This window comes from Mesoplodon bidens, assembly GCF_964165515.1.
Source record: "Mesoplodon bidens genome assembly, contig: HAP1_SCAFFOLD_170, whole genome shotgun sequence".
NCBI classification, from domain to species: domain Eukaryota; kingdom Metazoa; phylum Chordata; class Mammalia; order Artiodactyla; family Ziphiidae; genus Mesoplodon; species Mesoplodon bidens.
Window position 1 is genome coordinate 280,365 of NW_027671148.1, and position 20,591 is coordinate 300,955.

The 20,591-nt window shown below is 49.3% G+C and overlaps 1 pseudogene across 1 annotated transcript; it reads left to right on the forward strand.

Annotated features, from left to right (window-relative positions):
* Positions 1 to 6,673: 6,673 nt before the first annotated feature.
* Positions 6,674 to 13,450, forward strand: LOC308611733 (Golgi-associated RAB2B interactor protein 3-like; annotated as a pseudogene). Its single transcript has 3 exons — positions 6,674 to 6,754; positions 11,625 to 11,737; positions 13,408 to 13,450. The product of its transcript is annotated as a Golgi-associated RAB2B interactor protein 3-like (transcript).
* Positions 13,451 to 20,591: the final 7,141 nt, after the last annotated feature.

Sequence of the window (20,591 nt, forward strand, 5' to 3'; positions counted from 1 at the left end):
ACTTAGGGTGGAGGGAGGACAAGTCTGCAGCCGGGGCTGAGCTTCAGGCCATAGCTGGGGTCAGAGGTTCACCTTATGAAAACAGAAACTCTCTCTGGCTTGTAAGGAAATCAAACCATTGGGAGTTATTTTACTTTGTGTAGGATAAAACAGAACACGGGGGGATCAGGGTTGTCATTGGCTCAACAAAGGGACACAATCTCTATGGTAGAAGCAGCACCAACGAGGAGTCAGGAAATCTGAGTTCCTATCCTGTCTGGGCCACTGACTCTTGGGTCACTCTGCCTCTCTGTAATGGTACCTCGGTGGGCAGCCACGGGGTCCCCAACTGTAAAACCAATGGATTGGACCGCTGCAGTGATTCTTACCCTTGGTTGTATGTTGGGAGTTCCCTGGGGAGCTTCAAAACAAAAAAACAAACAAACAAAAAAACATTGATAGCCTGACCCCAATCCCAGAGATTCTGATGACATTTAAGTGGGGTAAGCCCTCCAGCACTGGGAGTTTTAAAAATCTCACCCAATAATTCTACTGTGCAGCAGCCAAGTTGGAAAACCACTGGGCTAGGAGGTCTTGGGGGCCTCTTTCAGCCCCAGTATGCCATAACTTCACAGTGGAAGACAGTAGTTCTCAAACATTCACATGCATAAGGATGACCTGGGAAGCCTATTTAAAAAATAACATTTCTCACCATATGATAGCCCTTATACATGGACTCTAAAGTACGATGCAAATGAACATATCTGCAAAACAGAAACAGACTCCCAGACATAGAAGAGAGACTTGGGGTTTACAGTGGGGTTGGGGGCAGGGAAGGATTGGGAGTTTGGGATTATCAGATACAAACTACAGGGTGGATAAACAGCAGGGTCCTACTGTAGAGCACAGAGAGCTATAGTCAGTATCCTGTGATCAACTATAATGGAAAAGAATAGGAAAAAGACTATACATGAAATATACAAAGAATACACATGAAACTGAATCAGAAATTAACAGAAGAAATTAACAGAACAGAAAGGAACACAACATTGCAAATCAACTATACGTCAATAAAAAAGAAGGGGGGAAAGGAAAAAAATAGAAGCCAAGGTTGGGTTCCCTTTGTGGGGAGGGAGCACGCAGAAGAGGGGCTGGCAGGGTTCTATTCCTTGCTCTGGGTGGCAGCTACAAGGCTGCTCACTTTCTTGTTACTCATTAAGCTATATATTTATGGTTTGTGCACTTTCATGAATGTGTGTTATATTTCACAAGAAAAACAGTTTCTAAAACTGTAAAAAAATATAAATATAAAACGTTAGCCTCCTTGAAAAGAGAAAATGGGTGAGAAAATTCTCCATATCCTGGAAATGACAGTACCAATGGGACTCTGACAGGTAGCACTCTTTCTAAGTTCCTGCCAGCACTGTGCTATATACGCTGGGGGCACAGAGAACAGCAATCCCCATAGGATGCCTGCCCTTAGCAAGTACACGGTCCACTTCCAGGATTTTATCCCCAGGACATCATTCCGCAGAAGCGCCAAGATGATGGAGATTTGTAACAACAACAAGACTGGTAACCACCCAGATATTTACAAAGGCAGGAGGGTTTTCTCAACCTTTTGAGTAGAAAGACTATCCAGCCTACCCACACCTATACCCTGGCAGGGTCAGCCTGTTCCCTATGGACGTGGTGGTTGGTTTAGGGGGAGGCTGGTGAGCCTGCCCCAAGGGGGTGGGGGCTTGGAGGCTCAACAAAGGGGTGTGTGATGCGATGGTGACGGGTCACAAAGGGCTTGCGGTATAAATAGGGTCGGGTCAAGAGACTCTGGCAGAGTCCTGCAGGGAGGTGACGAGGTGCTTTCGTTCCCTCTCTCTCTCTCTCTCTCTCCGAGACTCAATTTGTGGCTGGTGGCTCTGTCTTGAACGAAGAGAGCCATGAGCAGTGAGAGTTTACCTCATTACACGGCCAATAGCTACAGTTCAGTGGGGGTGTCGAGGACCTCCATGGGGGTCCTGCAACGACAACTGTACGAGGGAGGAGAGTATGACATTTTCAAGTACGCTCCCATGTTTGAGAGCGACTATATCCAGGTCAGCAAGGAAGGAAAACTGATTGAACTAGACAACCGCGTCCGAACGGTGACTGTGGGCGTCGCATCCACCAACCCCCTCTTCCCACTACCTGACGTCATGCTGCTGGCCCGACCAAGGAAAGTCTGTGCCGGGATCACCAAGGGGAGAGGTTGCAAGCCCATGAAGACCCTAGAGCTCACCAAGCTGCTCCCCTTGAAGTTTGTCAAGATCTCCATCCACAACCGGGAGAAACAGCAGCTGTGCCTGAATCTTGCTACCGGCCGGACTTTCTATCTGCAGCTGTGCCCCTCTTCCGACGCACAAGAAGACCTCTTTTCCTATTGGGAAAAGCTTGTCTATATCCTGAGACCACCGGTAGACAGTTACAGCAGTACCCCGATGCTCCAAACTGGAGATGCAGCGACTACAGAGGATGCCAAAATCCTAGTGGTAAGTACCGACAGGGACTCAAGAACACGTGGTAGGGCGCTTCGGGTGAGCAAGGCAAAGCTGGTCCTTCATAGCCTTTGGTGCTCTCTGAGACTCGCCTGGGAAATACCTTCTACCGTTGAAAAGGGTCAGGGACAAACGAGCTATCACTACGGGAGTCACCACACGGGAGAGGTTCCGAGTGCTTCTCCACCTTGTCCCACGAGGCCGAGTTTCAGAGAGACCTTAGATATCATCTCGGCTGCACTGGTCTCATCACCAGGGCTGTAATCCCTTCTACAGCATCCTGACTGTCTGGTATCTTCCTGAACACTTACCCCAGCCCAGGTAGTCTCAGCAGGTGGGGAACATCATTCACAGTTAGGAAGTCCTTCCTTCATTGTGTCTCCCCGGGACTCCGACACGCTGACTCAAATCAGCCCAACCCGTGGAGTCACCAAAATGTACAAGGTGTGCATCCCTTGACCCAGGAACCCCACTTCTAGGAATCTGTCCTGCAGAGAGAGAAGCACAAGGGTATAAAGTTAAAGTGTATATCATCATGGAGAATTGTATCAGTGCTCTCCCGGACCCTGGGACTGTTCAAGTAAAGTGGAGTGGCCGTATGACAGGGGTGCAGTAGATGGGGTCTTGCATCCAATGAGAGCTTAGACTGGGTGATTTCAAAGGTTATTCTAAGTATAAGGCCTTGAGTTGCTCAGCTCCAGGATGAGAGAGGAGCGGACAGTTCTGAGCTCACTTTCTGTCATCTCTATCTTACCTGTCTCTCCTCCCCTTGGCTCAGACCACAGAGCTCCACAGAGAAAGGGATCAGGATGAGGTTGGGCTTCACAAGCTTCGTGACGTGACTGGAGCCACGTCTTGTGCTTATGTGGGGGGAGAGGGAATCCATCATGCCCCCCATGGATCAACTGCAGCCCTGAAAGGCGCCGAAGGATCGGCGGCAGGGATGACCGTGGGCCTGGTGGGAGCCACCATCGAGTATCCAGGAGAAAGCGGATCCGGCCAGGCCACTGCAGGTGCTGCCGGCCTATCCCTGCAGGACACGAACCTGGTCTCGGCGGGTGTTGCCAGCACATCCTCGACGGGGGCAGATGGTCCAGAGAGCAGCATGAGCATGGTGTTGCCAGCTGCAGTCACAACCAGCAAGCCTGCTGCTGGAAGAGCTGAAGGGAAGGTCGCAGCCCCTGTGGTCTCCACCTTGCAGAGCGAAGGCTACACGTCTGAACGGGACGGAAGCCAGAAGGTCTCCCACCCCAGGGATGAAGCCTGGAAGGAAAAGAAGGAAAGAAGGACACGTCTTCATCGAGGAAAAGTTCCCATCACCGCAGGACAGGTGAAGGTCACCACAGGACACGAGGGGCAAGACCCAGAAAGCATCCTCCCACTGGTCCTCATGCGGCCATGAAAACCCCAAAGTTGACAAAGGAGGGGAGGACAGCTCGCAGACGGAGGAAGAGCCAGCCCGCCACCAGATCGGGGACTCTAAGTAAGACCGCCAGTGAGATCCTCTCCGTCTTTAGGCGCTTCAGTCATTCCCCATTCAGCACCAAGGCTCACACATGACCACTGGGAGTTAGACAAAGCCCCGGTTGGCTTGGATCCCTCCCTAGAGAGGCAATTCCTACTTTCTCTAATAAAGGAAACCATACAACTCCAAAAGAAATGCTATCTTGTGTTTTCTATGTCCCCTCGCCTGGTAGTGCCTTGACAGTGACTTCTGTGGTGCGAATTGTGCTTTGGCCTGAGACTCCAGAATCAAAATTTTGTTGTACAAGATAGGTATTAAGTATCATTATGCCATTCACTAGGGCTGGAAATAGATGCACTCTACAGAAATTTTCATTGCGAGGTTGCGAATCTTTTGAAATAAGATTTAATATGTAAATAGTTTGGGGAGAAGACAAGCTGGGGGAAGTGACTGTGTGATGTTTATACTTGCGTTGCTGAATTAATTACTTAACTCATCAAGTATTTATTGGCTGTCCGTTCTGTGCCTAGCACGAGGCTATGTTATTGAAAAACAATCCTCTTCTCAGCAAAGCACTTTGGTTTCGTTATGGGAACTCTGTAGAAGGCAAGGAAATAAGCACAGAAAAAGGTTTTCGTCGCTTGCTCGAAGGTCACACGTGCATAGCCACTGCCAGAAAGAGAAGCCTGTTTTCCCAGCAAGGATTCTCCAGGGTACTTAGGGTGGAGGGAGGACAAGTCTGCAGCCAGGGCTGAGCTTCAGGCCATAGCTGGGGTCAGAGGTTCACCTTATGAAAACAGAAACTCTCTCTGGCTTGTAAGGAAATCAAACCATTGGGAGTTATTTTACTTTGTGAAGGATAAAACAGAACACGGGGGGATCAGGGTTGTCATTGGCTCAACAAAGGGACACAATCTTTATGGTAAAAGCAGCACCAACGAGGAGTCAGGAAATCTGAGTTCCTATCCTGTCTGGGCCACTGACTCTCTTGGGTCACTCTGCCTCTCTGTAATGGTACCTCGGTGGGCAGCCACGGGGTCCCCAACTGTAAAACCAATGGATTGGACCGCTGCAGTGATTCTTACCCTTGGTTGTATGTTGGGAGTTCCCTGGGGAGCTTCAAAACAAACAAACAAACAAACAAATAAACATTGATAGCCTGACCCCAATCCCAGAGATTCTGATGACATTTAAGTGGGGTAAGCCCTCCAGCACTGGGAGTTTTAAAAATCTCACCCAATAATTCTAATGTGCAGCAGCCAAGTTGGAAAACCACTGGGCTAGGAGGTCTTGGGGGCCTCTTTCAGCCCCAGTATGCCATAACTTCACAGTGGAAGACAGTAGTTCTCAAACATTCACATGCATAAGGATGACCTGGGAAGCCTATTTAAAAAATAGCATTTCTCACCATATGATAGCCCTTATACATGGACTCTAAAGTACGATGCAAATGAACATATCTGCAAAACAGAAACAGATTCCCAGACATAGAAGAGAGACTTGGGGTTTTCAGTGGGGTTGGGGGCAGGGAAGGATTGGGAGTTTGGGATTAGCAGATACAAACTACAGGGTGGATAAACAGCAGGGTCCTACTGTAGAGCACAGAGAGCTATAGTCAGTATCCTGTGATCAACCATAATGGAAAAGAATAGGAAAAAGACTATACATGAAATACACAAAGAATACACATGAAACTGAATCAGAAATTAACAGAAGAAATTAACACAACAGAAAGGAACACAACATTGTAAATCAACTATATGTCAATAAAAAAGAAGGGGGGAAAGGAAAAAAATAGAAGCCAAGGTTGGGTTCCCTTTGTGGGGAGGGAGCACGCAGAAGAGGGGCTGGCAGGGTTCTATTCCTTGCTCTGGGTGGCAGCTACAAGGCTGCTCACTTTCTTGTTACTCATTAAGCTATATATTTATGGTTTGTGCACTTTCATGAATGTGTGTTATATTTCACAAGAAAAACAGTTTCTAAATCTGTAAAAAAATATAAATATAAAACGTTAGCCTCCTTGAAAAGAGAAAATGGGTGAGAAAATTCTCCATATCCTGGAAATGACAGTACCAATGGGACTCTGACAGGTAGCACTCTTTCTAAGTTCCTGCCAGCACTGTGCTATATACGCTGGGGGCACAGAGAACAGCAATCCCCATAGGATGCCTGCCCTTAGCAAGTACACGGTCCACTTCCAGGATTTTATCCCCAGGACATCATTCAGCAGAAGCGCCAAGATGATGGAGATTTGTAACAACAACAAGACTGGAAACCACACAGATATTTACAAAAGCAGGAGGGTTTTCTCAACCTTTTGAGTAGAAAGACTATCCAGCCTACCCACATGTATACCCTGGCAGGGTCAGCCTGTTCCCTATGGACGTGGTGGTTGGTTTAGGGGGAGGCTGGTGAGCCTGCCCCAAGGGTGTGGGGGCTTGGAGGCTCAACAAAGGGGTGTGTGATGCGATGGTGACGGGTCACAATGGGCTTGCGGTTTAAATAGTGTCGGGTCAAGAGACTCTGGCAGAGTCCTGCAGGGAGGTGACGAGGTGCTTTCGTTCCCTCTCTCTCTCTCTCTCCGAGACTCAATTTGTGGCTGGTGGCTCTGTCTTGAACGAAGAGAGCCATGAGCAGTGAGAGTTTACCTCATTACACGGCCAATAGCTACAGTTCAGTGGGGGTGTCTAGGACCTCCATGGGGGTCCTGCAACGACAACTGTACGAGGGATGAGAGTATGACATTTTCAAGTACGCTCCCATGTTTGAGAGCGACTTTATCCAGGTCAGCAAGGAAGGAGAACTGATTGAACTAGACAACCGCGTCCGAACGGTGACTGTGGGCGTCGCATCCACCAGCCCCCTCTTCCCACTACCTGACGTCATGCTGCTGGCCCGACCAAGGAAAGTCTGTGCCGGGATCACCAAGGGGAGAGGTTGCAAGCCCGTGAAGACCCTAGAGCTCACCAAGCTGCTCCCCTTGAAGTTTGTCAAGATCTCCATCCACAACCGGGAGAAACAGCAGCTGTGCCTGAATCTTGCTACCGGCCGGACTTTCTATCTGCAGCTGTGCCCCTCTTCCGACGCACAAGAAGACCTCTTTTCCTACTGGGAAAAGCTTGTCTATATCCTGAGACCACCGGTAGACAGTTACAGCAGTACCCCGATGTTCCAAACTGGAGATGCAGCAACTACAGGGGATGCCAAAATCCTAGTGGTAAGCACCGACAGGGACTCAAGAACACGGGGCAGGGCGCTTCGGGAGAGCAGGGCAAAGCTGGTCCTTCATAGCCTCTCGTGCTCTCTGAGACTCGCCTGGGAAATACCTTCTACCGTTGAAAAGGGTCAGGGACAAACGAGCTATCACTACGGGAGTCACCACACTGGAGAGGTTCTGAGTGCTTCTCCACCTTGTCCCACGAGGTCGAATTTCAGGGAGACCTTAGGTATCATCTCGGCTGCCCTGGTCTCATCACCAGGGCTGTAATCCCTTCTACAGCACCCTGACTGTCTGGTCTCTTCCTGAACACTTGCCCCAGCCCAGGTAGTCTCAGCAGGCGGGGAACATCATTCACAGTTAGGAAGTCCTTCCTTCATTGTGTCTCCCCGGGACTCCGACACGCTGACTCAAATCAGCCCAACCCGTGGAGTCACCAAAATGTACAAGGTGTGCATCCCTTGACCCAGGAACCCCACTTCTAGGAATCTGTCCTGCAGAGAGAGAAGCACAAGGGTATAAAGTTAAAGTGTATATCATCATGGAGAATTGTATCAGTGCTCTCCCTGACCCTGGGACTCTTCAAATAAAGTGGAGTGGCCGTTTGACAGGGGTGCAGTAGATGGGGTCTTGCATCCAATGGGAGCTTAGACTGGGTGATTTCAAAGGTTATTCTAAGTATAAGGCCTTGAGTTGCTCAGCTCCAGGATGAAAGAGGAGCGGACAGTTCTGAGCTCACTTTCTGTCATCTCTATCTTACCTGTCTCTCCTCCCATTGGCTCAGACCACAGAGCTCCACAGAGAAAGGGATCAGGATGAGTTTGGGCTTCACAAGCTTCGTGACGTGACTGGAGCCACGTCTTGTGCTTATGTGGGGGGAGAGGGAATCCATCATGCCCCCCGTGGGTCACCTGCAGCCCTGAAAGGCGCTGAAGGATCGGCGGCAGGGATGACCGTGGGCCTAGCGGGAGCCACCATCGAGGATCCAGGAGAAAGAGGATCCGTCCAGGCCACTGCAGGTGCTGCCAGCCTATCCCTGCAGGACACGAACCTGGTCTCGGCGGGTGTTGCCAGCACATCCTCGACGGGGGCAGATGGTCCAGAGAGCAGCATGAGCATGGTGTTGCCAGCTGCAGTCACAACCAGCAAGCCTGCTGCTGGAAGAGCTGAAGGGAAGGTCGCAGCCCCCGTGGTCTCCACCTTGCAGAGCGAAGGCTACACGTCTGAACGGGATGGAAGCCAGAAGGTCTCCCACCCCAGGGATGAAGCCTGGAAGGAAAAAAAGGAAAGAAGGACACGTCTTCATCGAGGAAAAGTTCCCATCACCGCAGGACAGGTGAAGGTCACCACAGGACACGAGGGGCAAGACCCAGAAAGCATCCTCCGACTGGTCCTCATGCGGCCATGAAAACCCCAAAGTTGACAAAGGAGGGGATGACAGCTCGCAGACGGAGGAAGAGCCAGCCCGCCACCAGTTCGGGGACTCTAAGTAAGACCGCCAGTGGGATCCTCTCCGTCTTTAGGCGCTTCAGTCATTCCCCATTCAGCACCAAGGCTCACACATGACCACTGGGAGGTAGACAAAGCCCCGGTTGGCTTGGATCCTTCCCTAGAGTGGCAATTCCTACTTTCTCTAATAAAGGAAACCATACAACTCCAAAAGAAATGCTATCTTGTGTTTTCTATGTCCCCTCGCCTGGTAGTGACTTGACAGTGACTTCTGTGGTGCGAATTGTGCTTTGGCCTGAGACACCTGAATCAAAATTTTGTTGTACAAGATAGGTATTAAGTATCATTAAGCCATTCACTAGGGCTGGAAATAGATGCACTCTACAGAAATTTTCATTGCGAGGTTGCGAATCTTTTGAAATAAGATTTAATATGTAAATAGTTTGGGGAGAAGACAAGCTGGGGGAAGTGACTGTGTGATGTGTATACTTGCGTTGCTGAATTAATTACTTAACTCATCAAGTATTTATTGGCTGTCCGTTCTGTGCCTAGCACGAGGCTATGTTATTGAACAACCATCCTTTTCTCAGCAAAGCACTTTGCTTTGGTTATGGGCACTCTGTAGAAGGCAAGGAAATAAGCACAGAAAAAGGTTTTCGTCGCTTGCTCGAAGGTCACACGTGCATAGCCACTGCCAGAAATAGAAGCCTGTTTTCCCAGCAAGGCTTCTCCAGGGCACTTAGGGTGGAGGGAGGACAAGTCTGCAGCCGGGGCTGAGCTTCAGGCCATAGCTGGGGTCAGAGGTTCACCTTATGAAAACAGAAACTCTCTCTGGCTTGTAAGGAAATCAAACCATTGGGAGTTATTTTACTTTGTGTAGGATAAAACAGAACACGGGGGGATCAGGGTTGTCATTGGCTCAACAAAGGGACACAATCTTTATGGTAGAAGCAGCACCAACGAGGAGTCAGGAAATCTGAGTTCCTATCCTGTCTGGGCCACTGACTCTCTTGGGTCACTCTGCCTCTCTGTAATGGTACCTCGGTGGGCAGCCACGGGGTCCCCAACTGTAAAACAAATGGATTGGACCGGTGCAGTGATTCTTACCCTTGGTTGTATGTTGGGAGTTCCCTGGGGAGCTTCAAAACAAACAAACAAACAAAAAAAAAAAACATTGATAGCCTGACCCAAATCCCAGAGATTCTGATGACATTTAAGTGGGGTAAGCCCTCCAGCACTGGGAGTTTTAAAAATCCCACCCAATAATTCTACTGTGCAGCAGCCAAGTTGGAAAACCACTGGGCTAGGAGGTCTGGGGGGCCTCTTTCAGCCCCAGTATGCCATAACTTCACAGTGGAAGACAGTAGTTCTCAAACATTCACATGCATAAGGATCACCTGGGAAGCCTATTTAAAAAATAACATTTCTCACCATATGATATCCCTTATACATGGACTCTAAAGTACGATGCAAATGAACATATCTGCAAAACAGAAACAGACTCCCAGACATAGAAGAGAGACTTGGGGTTTTCAGTGGGGTTGGGGGCAGGGAAGGATTGGGAGTTTGGGATTAGCAGATAGAAACTACAGGGTGGATAAACAGCAGGGTCCTACTGTAGAGCACAGAGAACTATAGTCAGTATCCTGTGATCAACCATAATGGAAAAGAATAGGAAAAAGACTATACATGAAATATACAAAGAATACACATGAAACTGAATCAGAATTTAACAGAAGAAATTAACAGAAGAGAAAGGAACACAACATTGTAAATCAACTATACGTCAATAAAAAAGAAGGGGGGAAAGGAAAAAAATAGAAGCCAAGGTTGGGTTCCCTTTGTGGGGAGGGAGCACGCAGAAGAGGGGCTGGCAGGGTTCTATTCCTTGCTCTGGGTGGCAGCTACAAGGCTGCTCACTTTCTTGTTACTCATTAAGCTATATATTTATGGTTTGTGCACTTTCATGAATGTGTGTTATATTTCACAAGAAAAACAGTTTCTAAAACTGTAAAAAAATATAAATATAAAACGTTAGCCTCCTTGAAAAGAGAAAATGGGTGAGAAAATTCTCCATATCCTGGAAATGACAGTACCAATGGGACTCTGACAGGTAGCACTCTTTCTAAGTTCCTGCCAGCACTGTGCTATATACGCTGGGGGCACAGAGAACAGCAATCCCCATAGGATGCCTGCCCTTAGCAAGTACACGGTCCACTTCCAGGATTTTATCCCCAGGACATCATTCAGCAGAAGCGCCAAGATGATGGAGATTTGTAACAACAACAAGACTGGAAACCACCCAGATATTTACAAAAGCAGGAGGGTTTTCTCAACCTTTTGAGTAGAAAGACTATCCAGCCTACCCACACGTATACCCTGGCAGGGTCAGCCTGTTCCCTATGGACGTGGTGGTTGGTTTAGGGGGAGGCTGGTGAGCCTGCCCCAAGGGGGTGGGGGCTTGGAGGCTCAACAAAGGGGTGTGTGATGCGATGGTGACGGGTCACAAAGGGCTTGCGGTATAAATAGGGTCGGGTCAAGAGACTCTGGCAGAGTCCTGCAGGGAGGTGACGAGGTGCTTTCGTTCCCTCTCTCTCTCTCTCTCTCTCCGAGACTCAATTTGTGGCTGGTGGCTCTGTCTTGAACGAAGAGAGCCATGAGCAGTGAGAGTTTACCTCATTACACGGCCAATAGCTACAGTTCAGTGGGGGTGTCGAGGACCTCCATGGGGGTCCTGCAACGACAACTGTACGAGGGAGGAGAGTATGACATTTTCAAGTACGCTCCCATGTTTGAGAGCGACTATATCCAGGTCAGCAAGGAAGGAGAACTGATTGACCTAGACAACCGCGTCCGAACGGTGACTGTGGGCGTCGCATCCACCAGACCCCTCTTCCCACTACCTGACGTCATGCTGCTGGCCCGACCAAGGAAAGTCTGTGCCGGGATCACCAAGGGGAGAGGTTGCAAGCCCGTGAAGACCCTAGAGCTCACCAAGCTGCTCCCCTTGAAGTTTGTCAAGATCTCCATCCACAACCGGGAGAAACAGCAGCTGTGCCTGAATCTTGCTACCGGCCGGACTTGCTATCTGCAGCTGTGCCCCTCTTCCGACGCACAAGAAGACCTCTTTTCCTACTGGGAAAAGCTTGTCTATATCCTGAGACCACCGGTAGACAGTTACAGCAGTACCCCGATGCTCCAAACTGGAGATGCAGCGACTACAGAGGATGCCAAAATCCTAGTGGTAAGCACCGACAGGGACTCAAGAACACGGGGCAGGGCGCTTCGGGAGAGCAGGGCAAAGCTGGTCCTTCATAGCCTTTGGTGCTCTCTGAGACTCGCCTGGGAAATACCTTCTACCGTTGAAAGGGTCAGGGACAAACGAGCTATCACTACGGGAGTCACCACACGGGAGAGGTTCCGAGTGCTTCTCCACCTTGTCCCACGAGGCCGAGTTTCAGAGAGACCTTAGGTATCATCTCGGCTGCACTGGTCTCATCACCAGGGCTGTAATCCCTTCTACAGCATCCTGACTGTCTGGTCTCTTCCTGAAAACTTACCCCAGCCCAGGTAGTCTCAGCAGGTGGGGAACATCATTCACAGTTAGGAAGTCCTTCCTTCATTGTGTCTCCCCGGGACTCCGACACGCTGACTCAAATCAGCCCAACCCGTGGAGTCACCAAAATGTACAAGGTGTGCATCCCTTGACCCAGGAACCCCACTTCTAGGAATCTGTCCTGCAGAGAGAGAAGCACAAGGGTATAAAGTTAAAGTGTATATCATCATGGAGAATTGTATCAGTGCTCTCCCTGACCCTGGGACTGTTCAAGTAAAGTGGAGTGGCCGTTTGACAGGGGTGCAGTAGATGGGGTCTTGCATCCAATGGGAGCTTAGACTGGGTGATTTCAAAGGTTATTCTAAGTATAAGGCCTTGAGTTGCTCAGCTCCAGGATGAGAGAGGAGCGGACAGTTCTGAGCTCACTTTCTGTCATCTCTATCTTACCTGTCTCTCCTCCCCTTGGCTCAGACCACAGAGCTCCACAGAGAAAGGGTTCAGGATGAGGTTGGGCTTCACAAGCTTCGTGATGTGACTGGAGCCACGTCTTGTGCTTATGTAGGGGGAGAGGGAATCCATCATGCCCCCCGTGAGTCACCTGCAGCCCTGAAAGGCGCCGAAGGATCGGCGGCAGGGATGACCGTGGGCCTGGCGGGAGCCACCATCGAGGATCCAGTAGAAAGCGGATCCGTCCAGGCCACTGCAGGTGCTGCCAGCCTATCCCTGCAGGACACGAACCTGGTCTCGGCGGGTGTTGCCAGCATATCCTCGACGGGGGCAGATGGTCCAGAGAGCAGCATGAGCATGGTGTTGCCAGCTGCAGTCACAACCAGCAAGCCTGCTGCTGGAAGAGCTGAAGGGAAGGTCGCAGCCCCCGTGGTCTCCACCTTGCAGAGCGAAGGCTACACGTCTGAACGGGATGGAAGCCAGAAGGTCTCCCCCCCCAGGGATGAAGCCTGGAAGGAAAAAAAGGAAAGAAGGACACGTCTTCATCGAGGAAAAGTTCCCATCACCGCAGGACAGGTGAAGGTCACCACAGGACACGAGGGGCAAGACCCAGAAAGCATCCTCCCACTGGTCCTCATGCGGCCATGAAAACCCCAAAGTTGACAATGGAGGGGAGGACAGCTCGCAGACGGAGGAAGAGCCAGTCCGACACCAGTTCGGGGACTCTAAGTAAGACCGCCAGTGAGATCCGCTCCGTCTTTAGGCGTTTCAGTCATTCCGCATTCAGCACCAAGGCTCACACATGACCACTGGGAGGTAGACAAAGCCCCGGTTGACTTGGATCCTTCCCTAGAGAGGCAATTCCTACTTTCTCTAATAAAGGAAACCATACAACTCCAAAAGAAATGCAATCTTGTGTTTTCTATGTCCCCTCGCCTGGTAGTGACTTGACAGTGACTTCTGTGGTGCGAATTGTGCTTTGGCCTGAGACCCCAGAATCAAAATTTTGCTGTACAAGATAGGTATTAAGTATCATTAAGCCATTCACTAGGGCTGGAAACAGATGCACTCTACAGAAATTTTCATTGCGAGGTTGCGAATCTTTTGAAATAAGATTTAATATGTAAATAGTTTGGGGAGAAGACAAGCTGGGGGAAGTGACTGTGTGATGTGTATACTTGCATTGCTGAATTAATTACTTAACTCATCAAGTATTTATTGGCTGTCCGTGCTGTGCCTAGCACGAGGCTATGTTATTGAACAACCATCCTTTTCTCAGCAAAGCACTTTGCTTTGGTTATGGGCACACTGTAGAAGGCAAGGAAATAAGCACAGAAAAAGGTTTTCGTCGCTTGCTCGAAGGTCACACGTGCATAGCCACTGCCAGAAAGAGAAGCCTGTTTTCCCAGCAAGGCTTCTCCAGGGCACTTAGGGTGGAGGGAGGACAAGTCTGCAGCCGGGGCTGAGCTTCAGGACATAGCTGGGGTCAGAGGTTCACCTTATGAAAACAGAAACTCTCTCTGGCTTGTAAGGAAATCAAACCATTGGGAGTTATTTTACTTTGTGTAGGATAAAACAGAACACGGGGGGATCAGGGTTGTCATTGGCTCAACAAAGGGACACAATCTTTATGGTAGAAGCAGCACCAACGAGGAGTCAGGAAATCTGAGTTCCTATCCTGTCTGGGCCACTGACTCTTGGGTCACTCTGCCTCTCTGTAATGGTACCTCGGTGGGCAGCCACGGGGTCCCCAACTGTAAAACCAATGGATTGGACCGCTGCAGTGATTCTTACCCTTGGTTGTATGTTGGGAGTTCCCTGGGGAGCTTCAAAACAAAAAAACAAACAAACAAAAAAACATTGATAGCCTGACCCCAATCCCAGAGATTCTGATGACATTTAAGTGGGGTAAGCCCTCCAGCACTGGGAGTTTTAAAAATCTCACCCAATAATTCTACTGTGCAGCAGCCAAGTTGGAAAACCACTGGGCTAGGAGGTCTTGGGGGCCTCTTTCAGCCCCAGTATGCCATAACTTCACAGTGGAAGACAGTAGTTCTCAAACATTCACATGCATAAGGATGACCTGGGAAGCCTATTTAAAAAATAACATTTCTCACCATATGACAGCCCTTATACATGGACTCTAAAGTACGATGCAAATGAACATATCTGCAAAACAGAAACAGACTCCCAGACATAGAAGAGAGACTTGGGGTTTTCAGTGGGGTTGGGGGCAGGGAAGGATTGGGAGTTTGGGATTAGCAGATACAAACTACAGGGTGGATAAACAGCAGGGTCCTACTGTAGAGCACAGAGAGCTATAGTCAGTATCCTGTGATCAACCATAATGGAAAAGAATAGGAAAAAGACTATACATGAAATATACAAAGAATACACATGAAACTGAATCAGAAATTAACAGAAGAAATTAACAGAAGAGAAAGGAACACAACCTTGTAAATCATCTATACGTCAATAAAAAAGAAAGGTGGAAAGGAAAAAAATAGAAGCCAAGGTTGGGTTCCCTTTGTGGGGAGGGAGCACGCAGAAGAGGGGCTGGCAGGGTTCTATTCCTTGCTCTGGGTGGCAGCTACAAGGCTGCTCACTTTCTTGTTACTCATTAAGCTATATATTTATGGTTTGTGCACTTTCATGAATGTGTGTTATATTTCACAAGAAAAACAGTTTCTAAAACTGTAAAAAAATATAAATATAAAACGTTAGCCTCCTTGAAAAGAGAAAATGGGTGAGAAAATTCTCCATATCCTGGAAATGACAGTACCAATGGGACTCTGACAGGTAGCACTCTTTCTAAGTTCCTGCCAGCACTGTGCTATATATGCTGGGGGCACAGAGAACAGCAATCCCCATAGGATGCCTGCCCTTAGCAAGTACACGGTCCACTTCCAGGATTTTATCCCCAGGACATCATTCAGCAGAAGCGCCAAGATGATGGAGATTTGTAACAACAACAAGACTGGAAACCACCCAGATATTTACAAAAGCAGGAGGGTTTTCTCAACCTTTTGAGTAGAAAGACTATCCAGCCTACCCACACGTATACCCTGGCAGGGTCAGCCTGTTCCCTATGGACGTGGTGGTTGGTTTAGGGGGAGGCTGGTGAGCCTGCCCCAAGGGGGTGGGGGCTTGGAGGCTCAACAAAGGGGTGTGTGATGCGATGGTGACGGGTCACAAAGGGCTTGCGGTATAAATAGGGTCGGGTCAAGAGACTCTGGCAGAGTCCTGCAGGGAGGTGACGAGGTGCTTTCGTTCCCTCTCTCTCTCTCTCTCTCTCCGAGACTCAATTTGTGGCTGGTGGCTCTGTCTTGAACGAAGAGAGCCATGAGCAGTGAGAGTTTACCTCATTACACGGCCAATAGCTACAGTTCAGTGGGGGTGTCGAGGACCTCCATGGGGGTCCTGCAACGACAACTGTACGAGGGAGGAGAGTATGACATTTTCAAGTACGCTCCCATGTTTGAGAGCGACTATATCCAGGTCAGCAAGGAAGGAGAACTGATTGACCTAGACAACCGCGTCCGAACGGTGACTGTGGGCGTCGCATCCACCAGCCCCCTCTTCCCACTACCTGACGTCATGCTGCTGGCCCGACCAAGGAAAGTCTGTGCCGGGATCACCAAGGGGAGAGGTTGCAAGCCCGTGAAGACCCTAGAGCTCACCAAGCTGCTCCCCTTGAAGTTTGTCAAGATCTCCATCCACAACCGGGAGAAACAGCAGCTGTGCCTGAATCTTGCTACCGGCCGGACTTTCTATCTGCAGCTGTGCCCCTCTTCCGACGCACAAGAAGACCTCTTTTCCTACTGGGAAAAGCTTGTCTATATCCTGAGACCACCGGTAGACAGTTACAGCAGTACCCCGATGTTCCAAACTGGAGATGCAGCGACTACAGAGGATGCCAAAATCCTAGTGGTAAGCACCGACAGGGACTCAAGAACACGGGGCAGGGCGCTTCGGGAGAGCAGGGCAAAGCTGGTCCTTCATAGCCTTTGGTGCTCTCTGAGACTCGCCTGGGAAATACCTTCTACAATTGAAAAGGGACAGGGACAAACGAGCTATCACTACGGGAGTCACCACACTGGAGAGGTTCTGAGTGCTTCTCCACCTTGTCCCACGAGGCCGAATTATAGAGAGAACTTAGGTATCATCTCGGCTGCACTGGTCTAATCACCAGGGCTGTAATCCCTTCTACAGCATCCTGACTGTCTGGTCTCTTCCTGAACACTTACCCCAGCCCAGGTAGTCTCAGCAGGTGGGGAACATCATACACAGTTAGGAAGTCCTTCCTTCATTGTGTCTCCCCGGGACTCCGACACGCTGACTCAAATCAGCCCAACCCGTGGAGTCACCAAAATGTACAAGGTGTGCATCCCTTGACCCAGGAACCCCACTTCTAGGAATCTGTCCTGCAGAGAGAGAAGCACAAGGGTATAAAGTTAAAGTGTATATCATCATGGAGAATTGTATCAGTGCTCTCCCTGACCCTGGGACTGTTCAAGTAAAGTGGAGTGGCCGTTTGACAGGGGTGCAGTAGATGGGGTCTTGCATCCATGGGAGCTTAGACTGGGTGATTTCAAAGGTTATTCTAAGTATAAGGCCTTGAGTTGCTCAGCTCCAGGATGAGAGAGGAGCGGACAGTTCTGAGCTCACTTTCTGTCATCTCTATCTTACCTGTCTCTCCTCCCCTTGGCTCAGACCACAGAGCTCCACAGAGAAAGGGTTCAGGATGAGGTTGGGCTTCACAAGCTTCGTGACGTGACTGGAGCCACGTCTTGTGCTTATGTAGGGGGAGAGGGAATCCATCATGCCCCCCGTGAGTCACCTGCAGCCCTGAAAGGCGCCGAAGAATCGGCGGCAGGGATGACCGTGGGCCTGGCGGGAGCCACCATCGAGGATACAGGAGAAAGCGGATCCGTCCAGGCCACTGCAGGTGCTGCCAGCCTATCCCTGCAGGACACGAACCTGGTCTCGGCGGGTGTTTCCAGCATATCCTCGACGGGGGCAGATGGTCCAGAGAGCAGCATGAGCATGGTGTTGCCAGCTGCAGTCACAACCAGCAAGCCTGCTGCTGGAAGAGCTGAAGGGAAGGTCGCAGCCCCCATGGTCTCCACCTGGCAGAGCGAAGGCTACACGTCTGAACGGGATGGAAGCCAGAAGGTCTCCCACACCAGGGATGAAGCCTGGAAGGAAAAAAAGGAAAGAAGGACACGTCTTCATCGAGGAAAAGTTCCCATCACAGCAGGACAGGTGAAGGTCACCACAGGACACGAGGGGACAAGACCCAGAAAGCATCCTCCCACTGGTCCTCATGCGGCCATGAAAACCCCAAAGTTGACAAAGGAGGGGAGGACAGCTCGCAGACGGAGGAAGAGCCAGCCCGCCACCAGTTCGGGGACTCTAAGTAAGACCGCCAGTGAGATCCTCTCCGTCTTTAGGCACTTCAGTCATTCCCCATTCAGCACCAAGGCTCACACATGACCACTGGGAGGTAGACAAAGCCCCGGTTTGCTTGGGTCCTTCCCTAGAGAGGCAATTCCTACTTTCTCTAATAAAGGAAACCTTACAACTCCAAAAGAAATGCGATCTTGTGTTTTCTATGTCCCCTCGCCTGGTAGTGACTTGACAGTGACTTCTGTGGTGCGAATTGTGCTTTGGCCTGAGACCCCAGAATCAAAATTTTGTTGTACAAGATAGGTATTAAGTATCATTAAGCCATTCACTAGGGCTGGAAATAGATGCACTCTACAGAAATTTTCATTGCGAGGTTGCGAATCTTTTGAAATAAGATTTAATATGTAAATAGTTTGGGGAGAAGACAAGCTGGGGGAAGTGACTGTGTGATGTGTATACTTGCGTTGCTGAATTAATTACTTAACTCATCAAGTATTTATTGGCTGTCCGTGCTGTGCCTAGCACGAGGCTATGTTATTGAACAACCATTCTTTTCTCAGCAAAGCACTTTGCTTTGGTTATGGGCACACTGTAGAAGGCAAGGAAATAAGCACAGAAAAAGGTTTTCGTCGCTTGCTCGAAGGTCACACGTGCATAGCCACTGCCAGAAAGAGAAGCCTGTTTTCCCAGCAAGGCTTCTCCAGGGCACTTAGGGTGGAGGGAGGACAAGTCTGCAGCCGGGGCTGAGCTTCAGGCCATAGCTGGGGTCAGAGGTTCACCTTATGAAAACAGAAACTCTCTCTGGCTTGTAAGGAAATCAAACCATTGGGAGTTATTTTACTTTGTGTAGGATAAAACAGAACACGGGGGGATCAGGGTTGTCCTTGGCTCAACAAAGGGACACAATCTATATGGTAGAAACAGCACTAACGAGGAGTCAGGAAATCTGAGTTCCTATCCTGTCTGGGCCACTGACTCTTGGGTCACTCTGCCTCTCTGTAATGGTACCTCGGTGGGCAGCCACGGGGTCCCCAAGTGTAAAACCAATGGATTGGACCGCTGCAGTGATTCTTACCCCTGGTTGTATGTTGGGAGTTCCCTGGGGAGCTTCAAAACAAACAAACAAACAAACAAAAAAACATTGATAGCCTGACCCCAATCCCAGAGATTCTGATGACATTTAAGTGGGGTAAGCCCTCCAGCACTGGGAGTTTTAAAAATCTCACCCAATAATTCTACTGTGCAGCAGCCAAGTTGGAAAACCACTGTGCTAGGAGGTCTTGGGGGCCTCTTTCAGCCCCAGTATGCCATAACTTCACAGTGGAAGACAGTAGTTCTCAAACATTCACATGCATAAGGATGACCTGGGAAGCCTATTTAAAAAATAACATTTCTCACCATATGATAGCCCTTATACATGGACTCTAAAGTACGATGCAAATGAACATATCTGCAAAACAGAAACAGACTCCCAGACATAGAAGAGAGACTTGGGGTTTTCAGTGGGGTTGGGGGCAGGGAAGGATTGGGAGTTTGGGATTAGCAGATACAAACTACAGGGTGGATAAACAGCAGGGTCCTACTGTAGAGTACAGAGAGCTATAGTCAGTATCCTGTGATCAACCATAATGGAAAAGAATAGGAAAAAGACTATACATGAAATATACAAAGAATACACATGAAACTGAATCAGAAATTAACAGAAGAAATTAACACAACAGAAAGGAACACAACATTGCAAATCAACTATACGTCAATAAAAAAGAAGGGGGGAAAGGAAAAAAATAGAAGCCAAGGTTGGGTTCCCTTTGTGGGGAGGGAGCACGCAGAAGAGGGGCTGGCAGGGTTCTATTCCTTGTTCTGGGTGGCAGCTACAAGGCTGCTCACTTTCTTGTTACTCATTAAGCTATATATTTATGGTTTGTTCACTTTCATGAATGTGTGTTATATTTCACAAGAAAAACAGTTTCTAAAACTGTAAAAAAATATAAATATAAAACGTTAGCCTCCTTGAAAAGAGAAAATGGGTGAGAAAATTCTCCATATCCTGGAAATGACAGTACCAATGGGACTCTGACAGGTAGCACTCTTTCTAAGTTCCTGCCAGCACTGTGCTATATACGCTGGGGGCACAGAGAACAGCAATCCCCATAGGATGCCTGCCCTTAGCAAGTACACGGTCCACTTCCAGGATTTTATCCCCAGGACATCATTCAGCAGAAGCGCCAAGATGATGGAGATTTGTAACAACAACAAGACTGGAAACCACCCAGATATTTACAAAAGCAGGAGGGTTTTCTCAACCTTTTGAGTAGAAAGACTATCCAGCCTACCCACACGTATACCCTGGCAGGGTCAGCCTGTTCCCTATGGACGTGGTGGTTGGTTTAGGGGGAGGCTGGTGAGCCTGCCCCAAGGGGGTGGGGGCTTGGAGGCTCAACAAAGGGGTGTGTGATGCAATGGTGACGGGTCACAAAGGGCTTGCGGTATAAATAGGGTCGGGTCAAGAGACTCTGGCAGAGTCCTGCAGGGAGGTGA